We start from the raw sequence: 15,304 nt of genomic DNA, 5'->3' as shown, positions 1-15,304 counted from the left end.
CTAGTCCACAATGTATGGTTTACCCTTTGAGAAAAAAAAAATGTAAAAAAACAGGATAATTTCAGTTCTTAAATCTATTTTGAAAAGATGTCAAGAAAACAAATAAAACACATAACCTAAAATCAGGAAGCACTTTGGAGGAAAGTTACTATGCAAACAAAATATACTAAAGAACTACTTTCTATTTCTAATTTCCAATTTAAATTGGTAGTTTTTTTAAAAAAGCAATCAGTAGAAAGGATCAAAGCAGGGAATTGAAATCAACAAAAAGTAAAAACAAGAGATTAGGGAAGCGGACTTGGCCCAGTGCTTAGGGCATCCATCTACCAGATGGGAGGTCCACGGTTCAAACTCCGGGCCTACATGACCGGTGTGGAGCTGGCCCATGTGCAGGGCTGATGCGCGCAAGGAGTGCCGTGCCACGCAGGGGTGTCCCCCACGTAGGGGAGCCCCACGTGCAAGGAGTGCACCCTGTAAGGAAAGCCACCCAGCACGAAAGAAAGTGCAGCCTGCCTAAGAATGGCGCCGCCCACACGGAGAGCTGACACCACAAGATGATGCAACAAAAAGAAACACAGTTTCCCATGCCACTGACAATAACAGAAGTGGACAAAGAAGAAGACACAGCAAATAGACACCGAGAACAGACAACCAGGGTGGGGGGAAGGGGAGAGAAATAAAATAAATAAATAAATCTTTAAAAAAACCACAAAACCCGAAGAGATTTATCCAGAAGTACATTAGAAGGTAACTAGAAATAACATAAAGACCTGGCCTTCAAAATGACAGCTGTCCTCTACTAGCATGACAAAAACAGAATGAAGGTTACACAAGCTACAATTTCAAGTAAATGTGCAAATTAAAATCTAGTCTCCGTTAATCATAATGAAAGAAAACAATAAAGAAACGGATTACAAATATCCTGCCAGAATTTTCAATGGTTTGGAATTTAATCATCGGTATATTTAACACAAACAAGAAGGAACCCAAAAAGGTAAAAAGAATACCTGAAGTACAGCAACAGGAAGTCCATCAAAACAGCAAAAAAGGGAAACGGACTTTGGCCCAGTGGTTAGGGCGTCCGTCTACCATATGGGAGGTCCGCGGTTCAAACCCCGGGCCTCCTCGACCCGTGTGGAGCTGGCCATGCGCAGTGCTGATGCGCGCAAGGAGTGCCGTGCCACGCAAGGGTGTCCCCCGCGTGGGGGAGCCCCACGCGCAAGGAGTGCGCCCGTGAGGAAAGCCGCCTAGCGTGAAAAGAAAGAGCAGCCTGCCCAGGAATGGCGCCGTCCACACTTCCCGTGCCGCTGACGACAACAGAAGCGGACAAAGAAACAAGACGCAGCAAATAGACACCAAGAACAGACAACCAGGGGAGGGGGGGAAATTAAATAAATAAATAAATCTTTAAAAGAAAAACAGCAAAAAAGAAGACTTTACTACTTGATGGTCACAATTTTTCTGTGGAAAATATTTTGATTCCTCCTATCCCTTAAGAGAAACAAAAAAAAAACCACTCTACGAATGATACAACAAATATTCTGAAATGGCACAGTGAGTGATACAGGACTTTTGTGAGCAATAATAGTTATTATTAGGCATGGTTTACAAGGTCATTCATATAATTATGATATTACTTTTCTTTCCCATCTCTCAGGCTCTACCCACAATTTAGCAGAATTACACATTCTGCTAAAATCTTCACTGCCTTTAAAAAAATCAAACAATGAAATGATCACACAAAAACCCTAAGCTAGGGAAATGGACTTTGGCCCAGTGGTTAGGGCGTCCGTCTACCACATGGGAGTTCCGCGGTTCAAGCCCCGGGCCTCCTTGACCCGTGTGGAGCTGGCCCATGCGCAGTGCTGATGCGCGCAAGGAGTGCCCTGCCACACAGGGGTGTCCCCCGCGTAGGGGAGCCCCACGCGCAAGGAGTGCACCCATAAGGAGAGCCGCCCAGCGCGAAGGAGGGAGCAGCCTGCCCAGGAATGGCGCCACCCACACTTCCCGTGCCGCTGACGACAACAGAAGCGGACAGAGAAACAAGATGCAGCAAAAAGACACAGAAAACAGACAACCGGGGGGAGGGAAGGGGAATTAAATTAAAAAATATATATATATTAAAAAAAAACAAAAAACAAAAAACAAAAACCCTAAGCTACATGAGCATCAAAAGAGCATTAATATAGTCTAACTAGAAAATAGAAAAATAAAATATGCATACCAAAAAATAAATAAAAACGAAAACCCAGCACAATAAATAGAAAACAAATACCCCAATGCTCCCATAGTTACTAAAAAACAAATTATTCCCCACCTTGTAAATTTATACAGGATTCTCCCTCAGAACAATTCTCTTAGTCCATATTCATTTTTAATGTTCTTTTCTCAATCTCTGCTTAGTCTAGGTCATGCATAGATTTTAGAGGAGAGTTCTTACTTTAGGGAATTAAATTTCCGGGGAAAATGAGTTAGGCAAGTATTCACTCAAAACTACTATCCTCTCTAAACATCTAACCATTCATTTGCTCATTCATACAACAAGCTTTTATTTGGCACCACTGTGCCTAGTACTGTGATAAACACCTGTGATTCAGACAGGACCAAGAACAGCTTAACTCCTACTTTCATGGCCCTTAAAGTCTGGTGAGACCTATACAAAATAAGGAACTACAAACGTGATGGGCATTATAAAGGGCAAAGGAGGCACTGTGGAAGGCAGTGTAATAGGAGGAACTAACCCATACGACGGAATCAGGGAAAAATCTCCATAATCAAAGGACATTTGAGACATGAAGAATGAAAAGGAATTGGTTAAGTTTCCCAGGGTAAGCACTTAAATTTCCTCCCTTCCTATTCATACGGAAGAATAATAGTACTCCTTTACTTTTTCTCTAATACCAGTATGACATTTTCGGTTCAGCTTCATTGTATTTCAAACCTTAAGTGTTCCTGATTTTAATAATTTGCATATAAACAAGCCAGAGAACTATAAATAAGTCCTTTCCCCCTCTACTAACTGTTCCCAATCATTTGATAGGTAGACTTATTCAGACCTAACTTCCAGAAGTAAAGTTCAAGTAAACCCAAATTAGATTTAAGGACAGAGCAATTAGAGACATACTTTCTGTATATCAGATACTACTGAATGACAAGAAAAAAATGTAAAAACCTTTCTTCCTTCCTTAAGATATTGAGAAATGATTTCCAACAGATGTGGTTCTTCAATAAAATAACAATATTAAAAACTGAGGGGAGGGCACCTAACAAAAAAAAGAAATCTGAAATAAGACAGTGAACTCAAGTCTAATATTTTGAAGAGACATCTTTAGACCACCTAGGCATTGTTACACAAAGGAAAACAGTGACTGCTTTTCTTGTTTAATCTTCAATTGATCAAGATACACGCTATTCCCTTTGCTTGAAGATATATCCAGTGTCACTGGCTTAGCTGGTGTTTCTAAAGGCTCTGAGTCATAGACAAATCTCAAGATGATGATCGGGTTTGGAATCTTTGAATAAAACAATGTGTGTTTAGTAGGTGAAAGACTGTACACTCAATGTTCCTTATCCAAAGTTAGAGGATACTTGACAATCTTCTCATGTGTCTAAATCTTCACAGAAAATAGGTTTGGAGTATTGTTTGGCCTGAAAAATAAAAAGGGTATTTCAATTTCTTGTTAATACCTCTTGGAAAGCAAAGGCTTTAACTGGCCTAATATCTCATGTGCGTCAAAGGGTTGTTTTTACTGTCGGCGCCATTACCTAAGCACCAGCATATAAAATGCATAAAAGCAGCTCAGTAATGACTCAACTTCTTTTACTGACAAAGCAGGGACAGAAAACATAACTCAACCAATGTCAGTATTGACAAATGTCAAAACTAGAAGTATTTTTCCAGAGACTAGAAAAGTACTCATTTAAAATAAAGGCATGAATAAAAGAAATCTCAAGCTGAAGCACGTCATGTGTTAGAGGATGACTTCTACTGACTAGATGTAATATTGCACTGACATCTGGAAGAAGAGCAAAGTTTCTGGTGACAGGAACCAAAAAGATCCCCATAATCTCTTGCAGATCACAGGTATAGCTGTGTGGTGAGGAAAACAGCAAACAATGCTCAAGGAAAATTCCCTTACTAAAGAACATAACACAAATAAAAAATGAGCTGATAGGGGTACAAAAACCCTCAGCAAGGCAAATCACAGCTGGTGATCTATAATGACAAGTATTCCAACCTTAACTTTCTTCCTGAAATATTTTAATTGAGGTTTTTTGTATTCTAATTCTCAGGGACATTAAATCTAATTTCACCACACACAAAAAATAAAAAGCAAAATAGGGTTACTTGACATAAATTGTTTAAAGGCAAATTATGCTCCCTGAAAGGTAAGACATATTTCATAAATGAGTCTTCACTGACAGGGAGCGTGGTAGGAAAATGAGTTTTACAGTTAGGGAAAATTGTGTTCAGCAATCTAATCTAGTCCTGCTACCTAGTTGTATGACCATGGGGTTTACTGCTTAAATTCTCTGAATCTTCTTTCTCATTTATGAAATAAAGATAGTAATTCTGACCTTGAAAGTGTTGTTTTAAGAACTGATACATAGGCGGTACTGAATAAATAGCTATTATTATACTTATTAGGAATTCCTACCCACACATATTTTTCTCAGAAGGACTTCTGAACAATAAAACTATCCATTATTGTGCCAGAAAATATCTGACTAGTTTCATAACTCCTATGTAAACTCCTGGTTCTAATGACTTTTGTTTGTTTAGCAGAGAATTAAATAAAGAAAAAGAGGGCTTCTTTTCAGATATTTATTTTTGTTAAATTCCAGAAGATAGAAAATACTACCCTTCAGCATATTTCACATTTAACTCTATGGGCAGATACTCAAGTTTTTATATTTTCCCATAAAAACTGGCTGGCTATGCTCAAAATTATAATTTGGGCTCTCTATCCTTGGTGGTATGATGCCAGCAACAGCTGCACTGTGGATACTTAAAGGATACATGCAGTGCAAGAGCTAGAAAATCAGTCAGCATCACCTAACCTTACAGTGCTACTGTCACAACCACTTTTTGAGTCAAGATTGCTAATGAACTCCAAATAAGAAAGGCCATTCTGATACCCTATTAGGTAATAGGGAAGCATACAGGCTTTCTCTATTTAAGGCTAGAACACTGTTATTGAGAATTTTTCCCAAAAAGAACTATTTTTCATTCCTGTCCCTGTGATTTTACAAGCTGTCAGATTTAAATTAATATAAAGGCTAGGGACGGTTTCCTAAAGGAAACATAAAGTTCTGTTCTCTGCTTGAACAAGAAATGAAATGGCATCCAACCCAACTAAATAGAGAAACTGTATTAACAAGAGTCAGATTCAGGAATGTGCCAATCCAATTTTCAGGCTAAGTTTTCTGGCCCTACAAAGAGTAGAAATGAACGCAAGCACACTGAGATTTGATTTCTCTTGGGAACTAAACTAAGCTTCACTTATTTATGTTCTTAGAGAGGCACCATGAAAAGAAATCTATATAAAGTTTAAAGCCCACAGACCTATATAAATGCATTCATATTTATGCATAGAAATAGTCATTATCTTCCATTAGAAATGAAGTTTTAAACAAGGCTGCCAACAAGCATTATTTGAAATTAGGAAATAATAATGCCCAAATATCACAGAAAATTGGAAGATACTTTCTGCAAAAAAACTCAAAACTATACTGGATTTCTCAGTTCGTAGGTATTGCTGCTATTTTAAGAGTATTTTTTATAGTTACTTTATATTTTTGGCTCATGGCAGGTTTTAAATCTCAAAACAACCCATTAGGAAGATAAAAGTAGTGTTATTTTGTATACAAAAACCTGAGAAAGACATTTTAAGTAACTTGTCTAACATTAGAAAACTAGTTAATGGTGTAGCCAAAAGAGACTTAAGTTTCCTTACCCCTAGATCTTTCTACTAATCTGGTGGTATACAAATTTATTTTATTTTCTTTCAAATTAAATCTTTTGTGGAACCCCAGCAACTCAACAGATAAAACTGGAGTTGCTCCAACTGAAGTAGATATTGGCCAGAGCGAGCCATATATACACAGCTTCCCTTTCACTCCCCCATGATGGACCTTGAGGGACTTCTGAGGAGCAGCATGGCTCCAAAGAACATGGTTTAAAATACTATCATTAGGGAATTGGATTTGACTCAACTGATAGGGCATCCGCCTACCACATGGGAGGTCCAGGGTTCAAACCCAGGGCCTCCTGACCCATGTGGTGAGCTGGCCCACATGCAGTGCTGATACATGCAAGGAGTGCCATGCCATGCAGGGGAATCCCCCGCGTAGGGGAGCCCCATGAACAAGGAGTGCGCCCTGTAAGGAGAGCCGCCCCACGTGAAAAAAGGACAGCCTGCCCAGGAGTGGTGCTGCACACAGAGAGCTGACACAGCAAGATGATGCAACAAAAAAGAGATACAGATTCCCAGTGCCACTGACAAGAATACAAGAGGACACAGAAGAACACACAGCAAATGGACACAGACAGCAGACAACTGGGGCGGGGGGGTTAGGAAGGAGAGAGAAATAAATAAAAAATAAATCTTAAAAATAAAATAAAATAAAATACTACCATTAGGGGAGAAGGTGCAGCTCAGTGGTTTAGCACCTGCTTCCCATATCGAGGTCTCAAGTTCAATCTCCCGGACCTCAAAAAAAAAATACTACCATCAAAGGTCATCCTTGAGATTCATTCCTTAAGTAAAATCCATGAAATTAATTTCTAATCCAAATATGAATAAGACTAATAATTAATAAAATGACACTTCCACACAACTACCATATTGAAAACTAGTATAGGCACAAATATATATATTGATGAAAGCAAGTAAAAGCTATAGCCCACATGTACCATTCTATTGATAACTCTATTATGAATTGCTCCCACATACTGTGAGATGTGGTTGGGAACTGAGAGGGAGAAGATATTATATTCCTTTAGTAACACTGCCATCTCATTTACAACTCTGAAATAGAAAACACTTTTTTGGAAGCCATTTGCTTCCAAAGTTAAAGGTAGACAAAATAAAATCTCATATATATATATATGGTACTCTAGTTAAATGGGGGGTGGGGGTGGGGGGAGAAGGGACTCTCCCCAAATTAGGCTAAGGTTCTAGGAACACTACAATGGAGGAACAGCTGGCATAAGTAAAAGATTATTTCCAGGTTGCTAAGTGGTTGCTGAAATGTACATGGGGCACAGTACATGCTCTTGATGGGCTGACATCTAAAGCAGAAGCAGAGGCAGCAACACCTGATTTATAGCAATAAGTAAAGGTATTTGAGTACAAAGTACAGCATAAACTTCCAGCCAACTCACCTGGGTAAATCACTTTATGCTCTTCTGCAAAAAAAAAAACTAGTCAGAGTCATACACAAGTCTCATAAAATAAAAAATTATTTAAAAAAATATTACCACAAACTTTCCAGAATTTCAGCAGTTATCAACTAACAGACCACGTTTATTAATCCCAGGTGCCAAATAGGAGTCAAACCTCAAACTTATCTTTGAAAATATAGATTAAATTCAGAAGAGAAGCAGGGTAGAGAACAGTGATAGTTTATGTAAAAAAGCAGCAAACAATAAGAGGATACATCTATGAGAACCATCAGGAAAATTAGTGCCGGTATCAATGTGTAAATCACATACATGATTAAAAAACAAACAAACAAACCTGCACCAAATTCAGAGAAGCCATTCTCAGCCCCACTACCTAGTTATTACCAAACACATTCCATCCAATAAATCAACTATTGTACCCAAAAATACATCCTCAAATCATAACACATAATAAATTAAAGACTACATGGTTTTCAGAAAGGGATTTCAAACTGGAAGGTAATTTTGTATCCTTCTTGACTGTGTAAATTTTAGCACAAATTCAACAACTTATTTCAGTAGCCTGAGCAATTTTTCAGTTGTGTTGCATAAATCTAATATTACAAATATTTATGAAAATGAGAATGGGGGAATAATTTGGGAAAACATTTAGAGAAAGCATTAAATAAGATGGCTTCTCTTTTTTTGGACGTATAAGTATATAAAATGATCCAATTTTTCAAATATGGAGTGAACACCTCACCTATTCCACTCTGTCCAAAGACCTTTCCTGTAGAGATTTGTGCTGTAATGGCTTGGACTTGCAAACAGTCTAATACAAATTTTTACCTAAAGCATATACTGAGATTAACTTCTAACCTTCCTGCATGCTTCACTGAAGGAAGTGAAAAAATTAAACATGTTAAATTATAATGTCCTACACCAAACAGGCACTCTATAACAGTTTTTAGCTATTTTGAGAACAAGGATGATAATGATGAGGCATGTGATGTGGGCCTCATGTGCTAACAACCTCCAGTATCACTTAGTTTTCTTTGTTAGTATGTGACTAAACTGAGGGTAAAAAAGTCTAGCATTCAAAAACATAGGATGAGATCTTTTGCGTTTTTATGTAATTGGTTTTTTTTTAACCTCACTGACATTTATAGAATACTCCAACCAACAGCAGAATAAACATTTTTACAAGAGAACATGGAACCCATTTTACTGAATGTAAACCAATGAAAAAAATTTAAAAGAATTCAAATCACACAAAGTACAAATTGTGATCTATGCCTCTCTTTCTTTATAAAGACCCTTGTGATTACACGAGTTCCCTCCCTGCTCATTGTTTATTTCCTTTTTGTTTTTTTTTACTATCCTATAGTATTTATTTTTTCATTTTGACAGAATTCTTTTTTTTTTTTTAGAAATTAGAAATTTGTACAATCTAAAATATAAACCATAATCTAACCAAAATAGAACCATGTTTGGTAGCTATACATCAGCTGCAGCAAATACAACATGAACATGTAAAAAGATTACTGCTGGAGAAGGGGGAAAAGGGTTTGATGTTGGATATATGGGAGTCCCCTATATTGTATATATGACTTTACTGTGATCTAAAACTTTTTTGAAGACAAAATTAAAAATTTTTGAAAAAAAAAGGATGTAGACAATGAGGAAGAAATGAAAGAAATTGCCTTGCCGCTGTACATACAGGACAACACCTATTACAGTGATGAAAGGCAAAATGTAAAAAACAAAGTTTTATATTTTTAATTTTTTAATACCCCAATTTATTTTTACTTTATTTTTTCTAAATTAGTATGTATTCTATTTCTAATCTTTAAACCTATCATTACTATTTCATTTTCCTATTAACTGAATTTGGCAATATAATAGGCTTCATTTTTTAAGAAGTTTTGGACCACAGAGGGTTTCAACTATGGCAAGGGAGGAACACTGGTGTGGAATGTTATTGATGGGGGACACATGATTGGGAGGGAGTTATCCAAGGCATGTATATAGGGTATATAAAAATGTTCAGATATTCGTTGGGTATTTTCATAGTAGTTACAGTTACAAACAACAACTGAGGGAGTACTGAGTTCCTAGCCAAGGGAGCTCTGTCACATTCCCCAATGGAACAGCAACAATCCCCCAAATGCAAGGGCAAAGACCAGCAAAGAAGGATGGTCCAATGATGAACACTTGATACTGATGACTATGCTTATGAGCCTGTGTGACTGAAATATGAACGAGGCCTAGTGCTGCAGGGTGCCTAAGAATTACCTCCTGAGAGCCTCCATGTTGCTCAAATGTGACCACTCTCTAAGTCAAACTCAGCATGTAAATGCATTACCTTCCTCCCAGCATGGGACATGACTCCCAGGGATGAGCCTCCCTGGCGCCGAGGGATTACTACCAATCACTAACAGGTGATTCAACTAGAAAAAGACCTTGAATAAAAGGGGAAAATGGTAAAGACAAATGAATTTATATGGCTAAGAGTCTTCAAAAAAGAGTTGGGAGGTCATCAGAGGGGTTGCACTTATTCACGCCTCAGCAGGATCCCAGAGACAGCCAAAGCAGATGCAACCCCAAAACTAGTGCTCCTGAAGGCCATGGAGACACATAGGTTCTCTGGTCATGGCAGATGGCTCTGGAGTTCAGTACCTTGTCAGTAGGCCCTACTTTGTAATTTCTGTTCCTGAGTGTGATGGAGTTGGACTCAGATGTGATCTTTCTACACATGCCTCTTCTGTCGTTTTTACTGAACCTGTGGTTGGCGCTGGGGTTGCTGTATACTCAGAAGACCTGAATCTCTGGACTGGCCATGTGCAAGCTGGTCCCTGAGCCTCAGCAGAGTTGCAACTCCAACTCTCCAGTTCCTTGGACTTACCTAGGTCAGCTAACAAGGAGGTGAAGATGGTCAACCACCACACCAGGAAACCGAGAGTGCCTACAACTGAGAATCACATCCATCAACCATGTGGGATCTAAGCCCCCTCTCGATATAGAGGGGGAGTGGACATCACTATTCCAGGGTCCACAGGATGGAGCAATAAAATATGGATTAGAGTGGACTTACTGGTATTCTACTATAGAACTATTGTGACTAGTAATGGAAGAAACTATAGCATTGATGTAGAGAAAGTGGCCATGGCAATTGCTGAGGGCAGGGAGAGGGAAGAAGAGATGTGATGTGGAGGCATTTTCAGGACCTGGAGTTATCCTAAATGATACTGCAGGGATAGATGCTGGACATTATATATCCTGCCATAACCCACTGAACGTACTGGGGGAGAGTGTAAACTACAATATAAACTATAATCCATGCAGTGCAGCAGTGCTCCAAAATGTATTCACCAAATGCAATGAATGTGCCAAAATGATGAAAGAAGTTGTTGATGTGGGAGGAGTGGGGATGTGGGGTATATGGGAACCTCTCATATATATATATATATATAAACATATATATATATAATTTTTTAAAGATTTATTTTTTATTTTTTTCTCTCCCCTCCCCTCCCCCCTGCCCCCTCATGTCTGCTCTCTCTGTCCATTCACTATGTGTGTTCTTCTGTGTCTGCTTGGATTCTTGTCAGTTGCACCAAGAATCTGGGTCTCTTTTTGTTGCATCATCTTGCTGTGTCAGCTCTCCATGTGTGCGGTGCCACTCCTGGGCAGGCTGTGCTTTTTTTGCATGGGACAGCTCTCCTTACGGGGCACACTCCTTGCACATGGGGCTCCCCTACGTGGGGGACACCCCTGTGTGGCACGGCACTCCTTGCACACATCAGCACTGCACGTGGGCCAGCTCACCACATGGATCAGGAGGCCCTGGGTTTGAACCCTGGACCTCCCATGTGGTAGGCAGATGCTCTATCAGTTGAGCCAAATCCACTTCGCTCTCATATTTTTTAATGTAACATTTTTTGTGATTTATGTATCTTTAAAAAAAAAAGGCACTTTATTTCATATATTGAATAAACGTTACCAGTGTTACACGGAATATATACATGGTGACTGGTTATTATACTGCAATTGCTACATATTGTATACTATGCTATAACAACTTCCTGGTCAAGGCAGATATGATCTGATTACAAAAGGGGAAGTTGTGAAGTTCAGTACTGAGAGTTTGTTAGTTATCACTGAGAGGTAAAACTAAAAGGTCACGATGAAGAGAAGGGATGGGAAAACCATGAGCATTACACATACCACAGCTATGATGGAAAAAGCAAAAGGTGCTAGTCAAAAAGGGAGAGGAAAATGGTGGAAGAGAGACAGTGAAGGTGACTATGCAGAAAGCAGAGGGAGGAAAGAGACAGAGACACAGAGAGAAAAACTGGTCAGAGAAAGACCAGTCCTGCAGCAATCCTGGGGCTACCTAGGCTCAGTTCTAGTAGACATGCACCCTTATAAAAAATTCTCCACTCTTTGACAGAGTTTGAGAATAATCATTAATAAAAACTAAAAGTACCAAACTAAAGGGAAACGGACTTTGGCCCAGTGGTTAGGGCGTCCGTCTACCATATGGGAGGTCCGCGGTTCAAACCCCGGGCCTCCTCGACCCGTGTGGAGCTGGCCATGCGCAGGGCTGATGCGCGCAAGGAGTGCCGTGCCACGCAAGGGTGTCCCCCGCGTGGGGGAGCCCCACGCGCAAGGAGTGCGCCCGTGAGGAGAGCCGCCCAGCGTGAAAACAAAGAGCAGCCTGCCCAGGAATGGCGCCGCCCACACTTCCCGTGCCGCTGACGACAACAGAAGCGGACAAAGAAACAAAAGCAGACAAAGAAACAAGACGCAACAAATAGACACCAAGAACAGACAACCAGGGGAGGGGGGGAAATTAAATAAATAAATAAATCTTTAAAAAAAAAAAAAAAAAAAAAAGTACCAAACTAAAATACACTGTTTCCTACCTGACATTTCCAACAGAACAGGCTGAAGTTTTGAATTCATAGTCTCTTTTCACATATTTTCTTTTTTCATCACAAACTGCACAGAACAAAGTGGGCAGTCACACACCCTTTTATGGGTTCTCTCCAAATGTGCTATCTAATTATACCCACCAACTAAAATCCAGGATTCAAATTTAACAATTAAATGTAGTAACTTGAGAGCAGGGCAATTCAAACAATAAATATTTGAATTTCTACTACATAAGACTCTTCTTTTTAAGAAGTGACTTTTAAAGAAAATCTTTTTCTGATCCTTCTTCCTTAAGCTCTCATAGATTCAACATTTTCATTCTAAAAAAAAGGCATGACACAGTTGCCCTTGTCATTAACTGGGAGAAAGGTGAGTAAAAACATAATGAAAGAAAACCCTACTAGTAGAAATAATCTTAGAACTATGGCTTCCATATTCATTTCTCATCAGTTCCTTATAGCAGATATTCTTGTCCCCAAAGAAATAGGAAAGTATTTTAGGTCCTGTAATATGCATTTTTTTTTCTTTTTAAAACTAATTCAAAATAATAGCCATGGGAAGTGGATGTGACTGCCAGTTGGGCATCCACCTACCACACAGGAGCTCTTGGTACCTCCTAAAGAAGATGAGCAAGACAGCGACCTGATGTGATGGGCTGGCATGGTGAGCTGATGCAACAAGATGACACGATGAGGAAATACAATGAGAGACACAACAAGCAAGGAGCAGAGGTGGTTCAAGTGATTAGGCACCTCCCTCCCACATGGGAGTTTCCAAGTACGGCTCCCAGTGCCTCCTAAAGAAAAAAGACGGGCAGACACAGACAGCACATGACGAACAGACACAGAGAGTGCAGACAGTGAGTACAAACAATAGGATGTAGTAGTACATTAAAAATAATAATAACAGCCATAGGCAGAGGACTCATTAAATGGCCCAGGAATCTAAATATAAGATTTAAAGTAATGTGCTTTTATTTGTGTCGGTTTTAAAGAAGCTAAATTTATAGAAAAAGGGCAGCAAAGGAGAAGTCCATATCAGTCTAATAGTTTCCACCAAAGTAAATAATTCTCATTTCCAAAGAATATGCTTCAGTCTTTGAAAAGCTGATATATGACATTTTATTCTATTAATCAGTGGTTTTTAGCCTAGTCAGATCTGTAGTAAATCCTCCTAAGAACAAATTCACAAAATTCACACATTCTGGACTTAATCATATGTCAGTCACTCACAAACATACTCTAAGTATTTTCTATAGATTTGGTATAAGAAACAACAAGCTGTTCCTATACTCAAAAAGTTTTAAGTTTAACTGTAGACCGCATGGGGAAAACTTGTAAATTGTAAAGGAAAATATAATTAAATGCTAGACTGCATTAGACATACTGAAGTGCCAGAAGAGTATAAAGGAAAGTTAGACCAATGTAACAGAAAACTCTGCTATACAGAAGCAATAATCAACTAAGTGCTGTTGTCAGTATGACAGCAGATGTGCTCAGAATCAAATTAACAGGAAGCTAAAGCAACTCAGTTTCTATCTACAGCAGACAAATAAAAGGAGTCAAGTTCATTGGAACCCCACCATGCAAGCCTTTCTTTCATGATTCATTAAAGTTCAACTTCTTAGTCTTCCTAAGAATGCAAAATCATTTTTATAATTCAACTGAAGGTCTTCAAAACAAAGTTCAATATAAATGTGACACTATAAATATAAGCATCAAACAAAATTTTGTCTAAAGTAATGGCTATATGCTAGCTGAGCCCTGAATTTCAGAAGAGTTGCAGGCAACACCTACTCTCTAGATTATCGGACTTGCCCAGAACAACTAACAAACAGATGATGATGGACCACAGCCATCCCAAAAACAGCGAGTATCTATAATTGCAAGCAAAACAGTTCCTTTCATCTGCCCCATAAGATCTAAGCCACCTCTCAATCTGAGGCACAGCAGGCATCACCTTTCCAAAATTCTCAAAGATGAAGAATGGACAAACTAAGTGGGGAATGCAACCATGGACAAAGTAAGCTTATTAATATGGTAGTAATGGAAGAATATGTAACATTGTTATTAAGACAGTGGTTACCAGAAGTTCTGAGGGTAGGGGGAGGGAATAATAGGACGAACTTGGGGCATTGGAATTAAATGTAAACTATAGGTCTTGATTTGTAGCAATGCTTCAATATTTATTCATCAATTTAAAGAAATGTACCTCATAATTGTAAGATGTTATTAATAGGGGAAGATGGGAGAGGGGGAGAGAGGTATATGTGAATCCCTTATACTTTTGAGTGACTTTTCTGTAATATAAAACCTCTTTAAAAATGAAGTTTATTATATTAAAAAATAATAACAATAAAATAAATGGCAACAGGCCTCTAGAGAAAAGATGAGCTCAGTGAAAAATGATACCCTAGCTCTTCAAGTTTAATGTAAAATGAAAAACCAGATAAGTTAATCAATTTTAATTGCCAACAAGTTTTACTGTAAAACACATTTAGGGACAACTAGTGATTTTTTGTGTCCTACCAATGATACTATTTAGCATTCTTCAGTCAAGCCAATTATTGGGATAGAAAAAATTTCATGATCTTTAGCAATATAGGCAGGTTGCTTAAAGGATCACATATGAAACATTATCTACTGAATACATCTGAGTTTCCAGATAAACCCAATTTTAAAAGAAAAAGTACTCATTAAATACAACAGCATTTATTTAGGATTTAATTATACTTTGTCTTGTATCATTTAGAGGCCTGGTTCACTGAAGCTAGGGCTGATTTTGTCAAAGCATTGTGAAGATTTACAGATGAAAGTAAAAACAGAAGCCCCAAAGAAAGGCAACCCAATCTTAGCTGGGGTTGGCAAGTGTAAGGTCAGATGGAAAGGAGATTCTAAGAGAAAAATGAAGGCAAAAGGAGGCAGATAAAGAAGTGAAGGGAATGTGATGCTTTCTTACTAAAGCAAGGATGTTCATCTA

General features: G+C 38.6%; 1 protein-coding gene across 1 annotated transcript in view; it reads right to left on the bottom strand.

Annotated features, from left to right (window-relative positions):
* The window catches only part of COMMD1 (copper metabolism domain containing 1), a 222,344-nt gene that overhangs the window by 91,808 nt on the left and 115,232 nt on the right, over positions 1–15,304 (bottom strand). The gene's annotated exons all lie outside the window — the stretch shown is intronic.

Source organism: Dasypus novemcinctus, chromosome 17 (genome assembly GCF_030445035.2).
Source record: "Dasypus novemcinctus isolate mDasNov1 chromosome 17, mDasNov1.1.hap2, whole genome shotgun sequence".
Taxonomy (NCBI): domain Eukaryota; kingdom Metazoa; phylum Chordata; class Mammalia; order Cingulata; family Dasypodidae; genus Dasypus; species Dasypus novemcinctus.
Note: the sequence above shows the minus strand (reverse complement) of the source record. Positions and strands in the feature narration are given on the sequence as shown.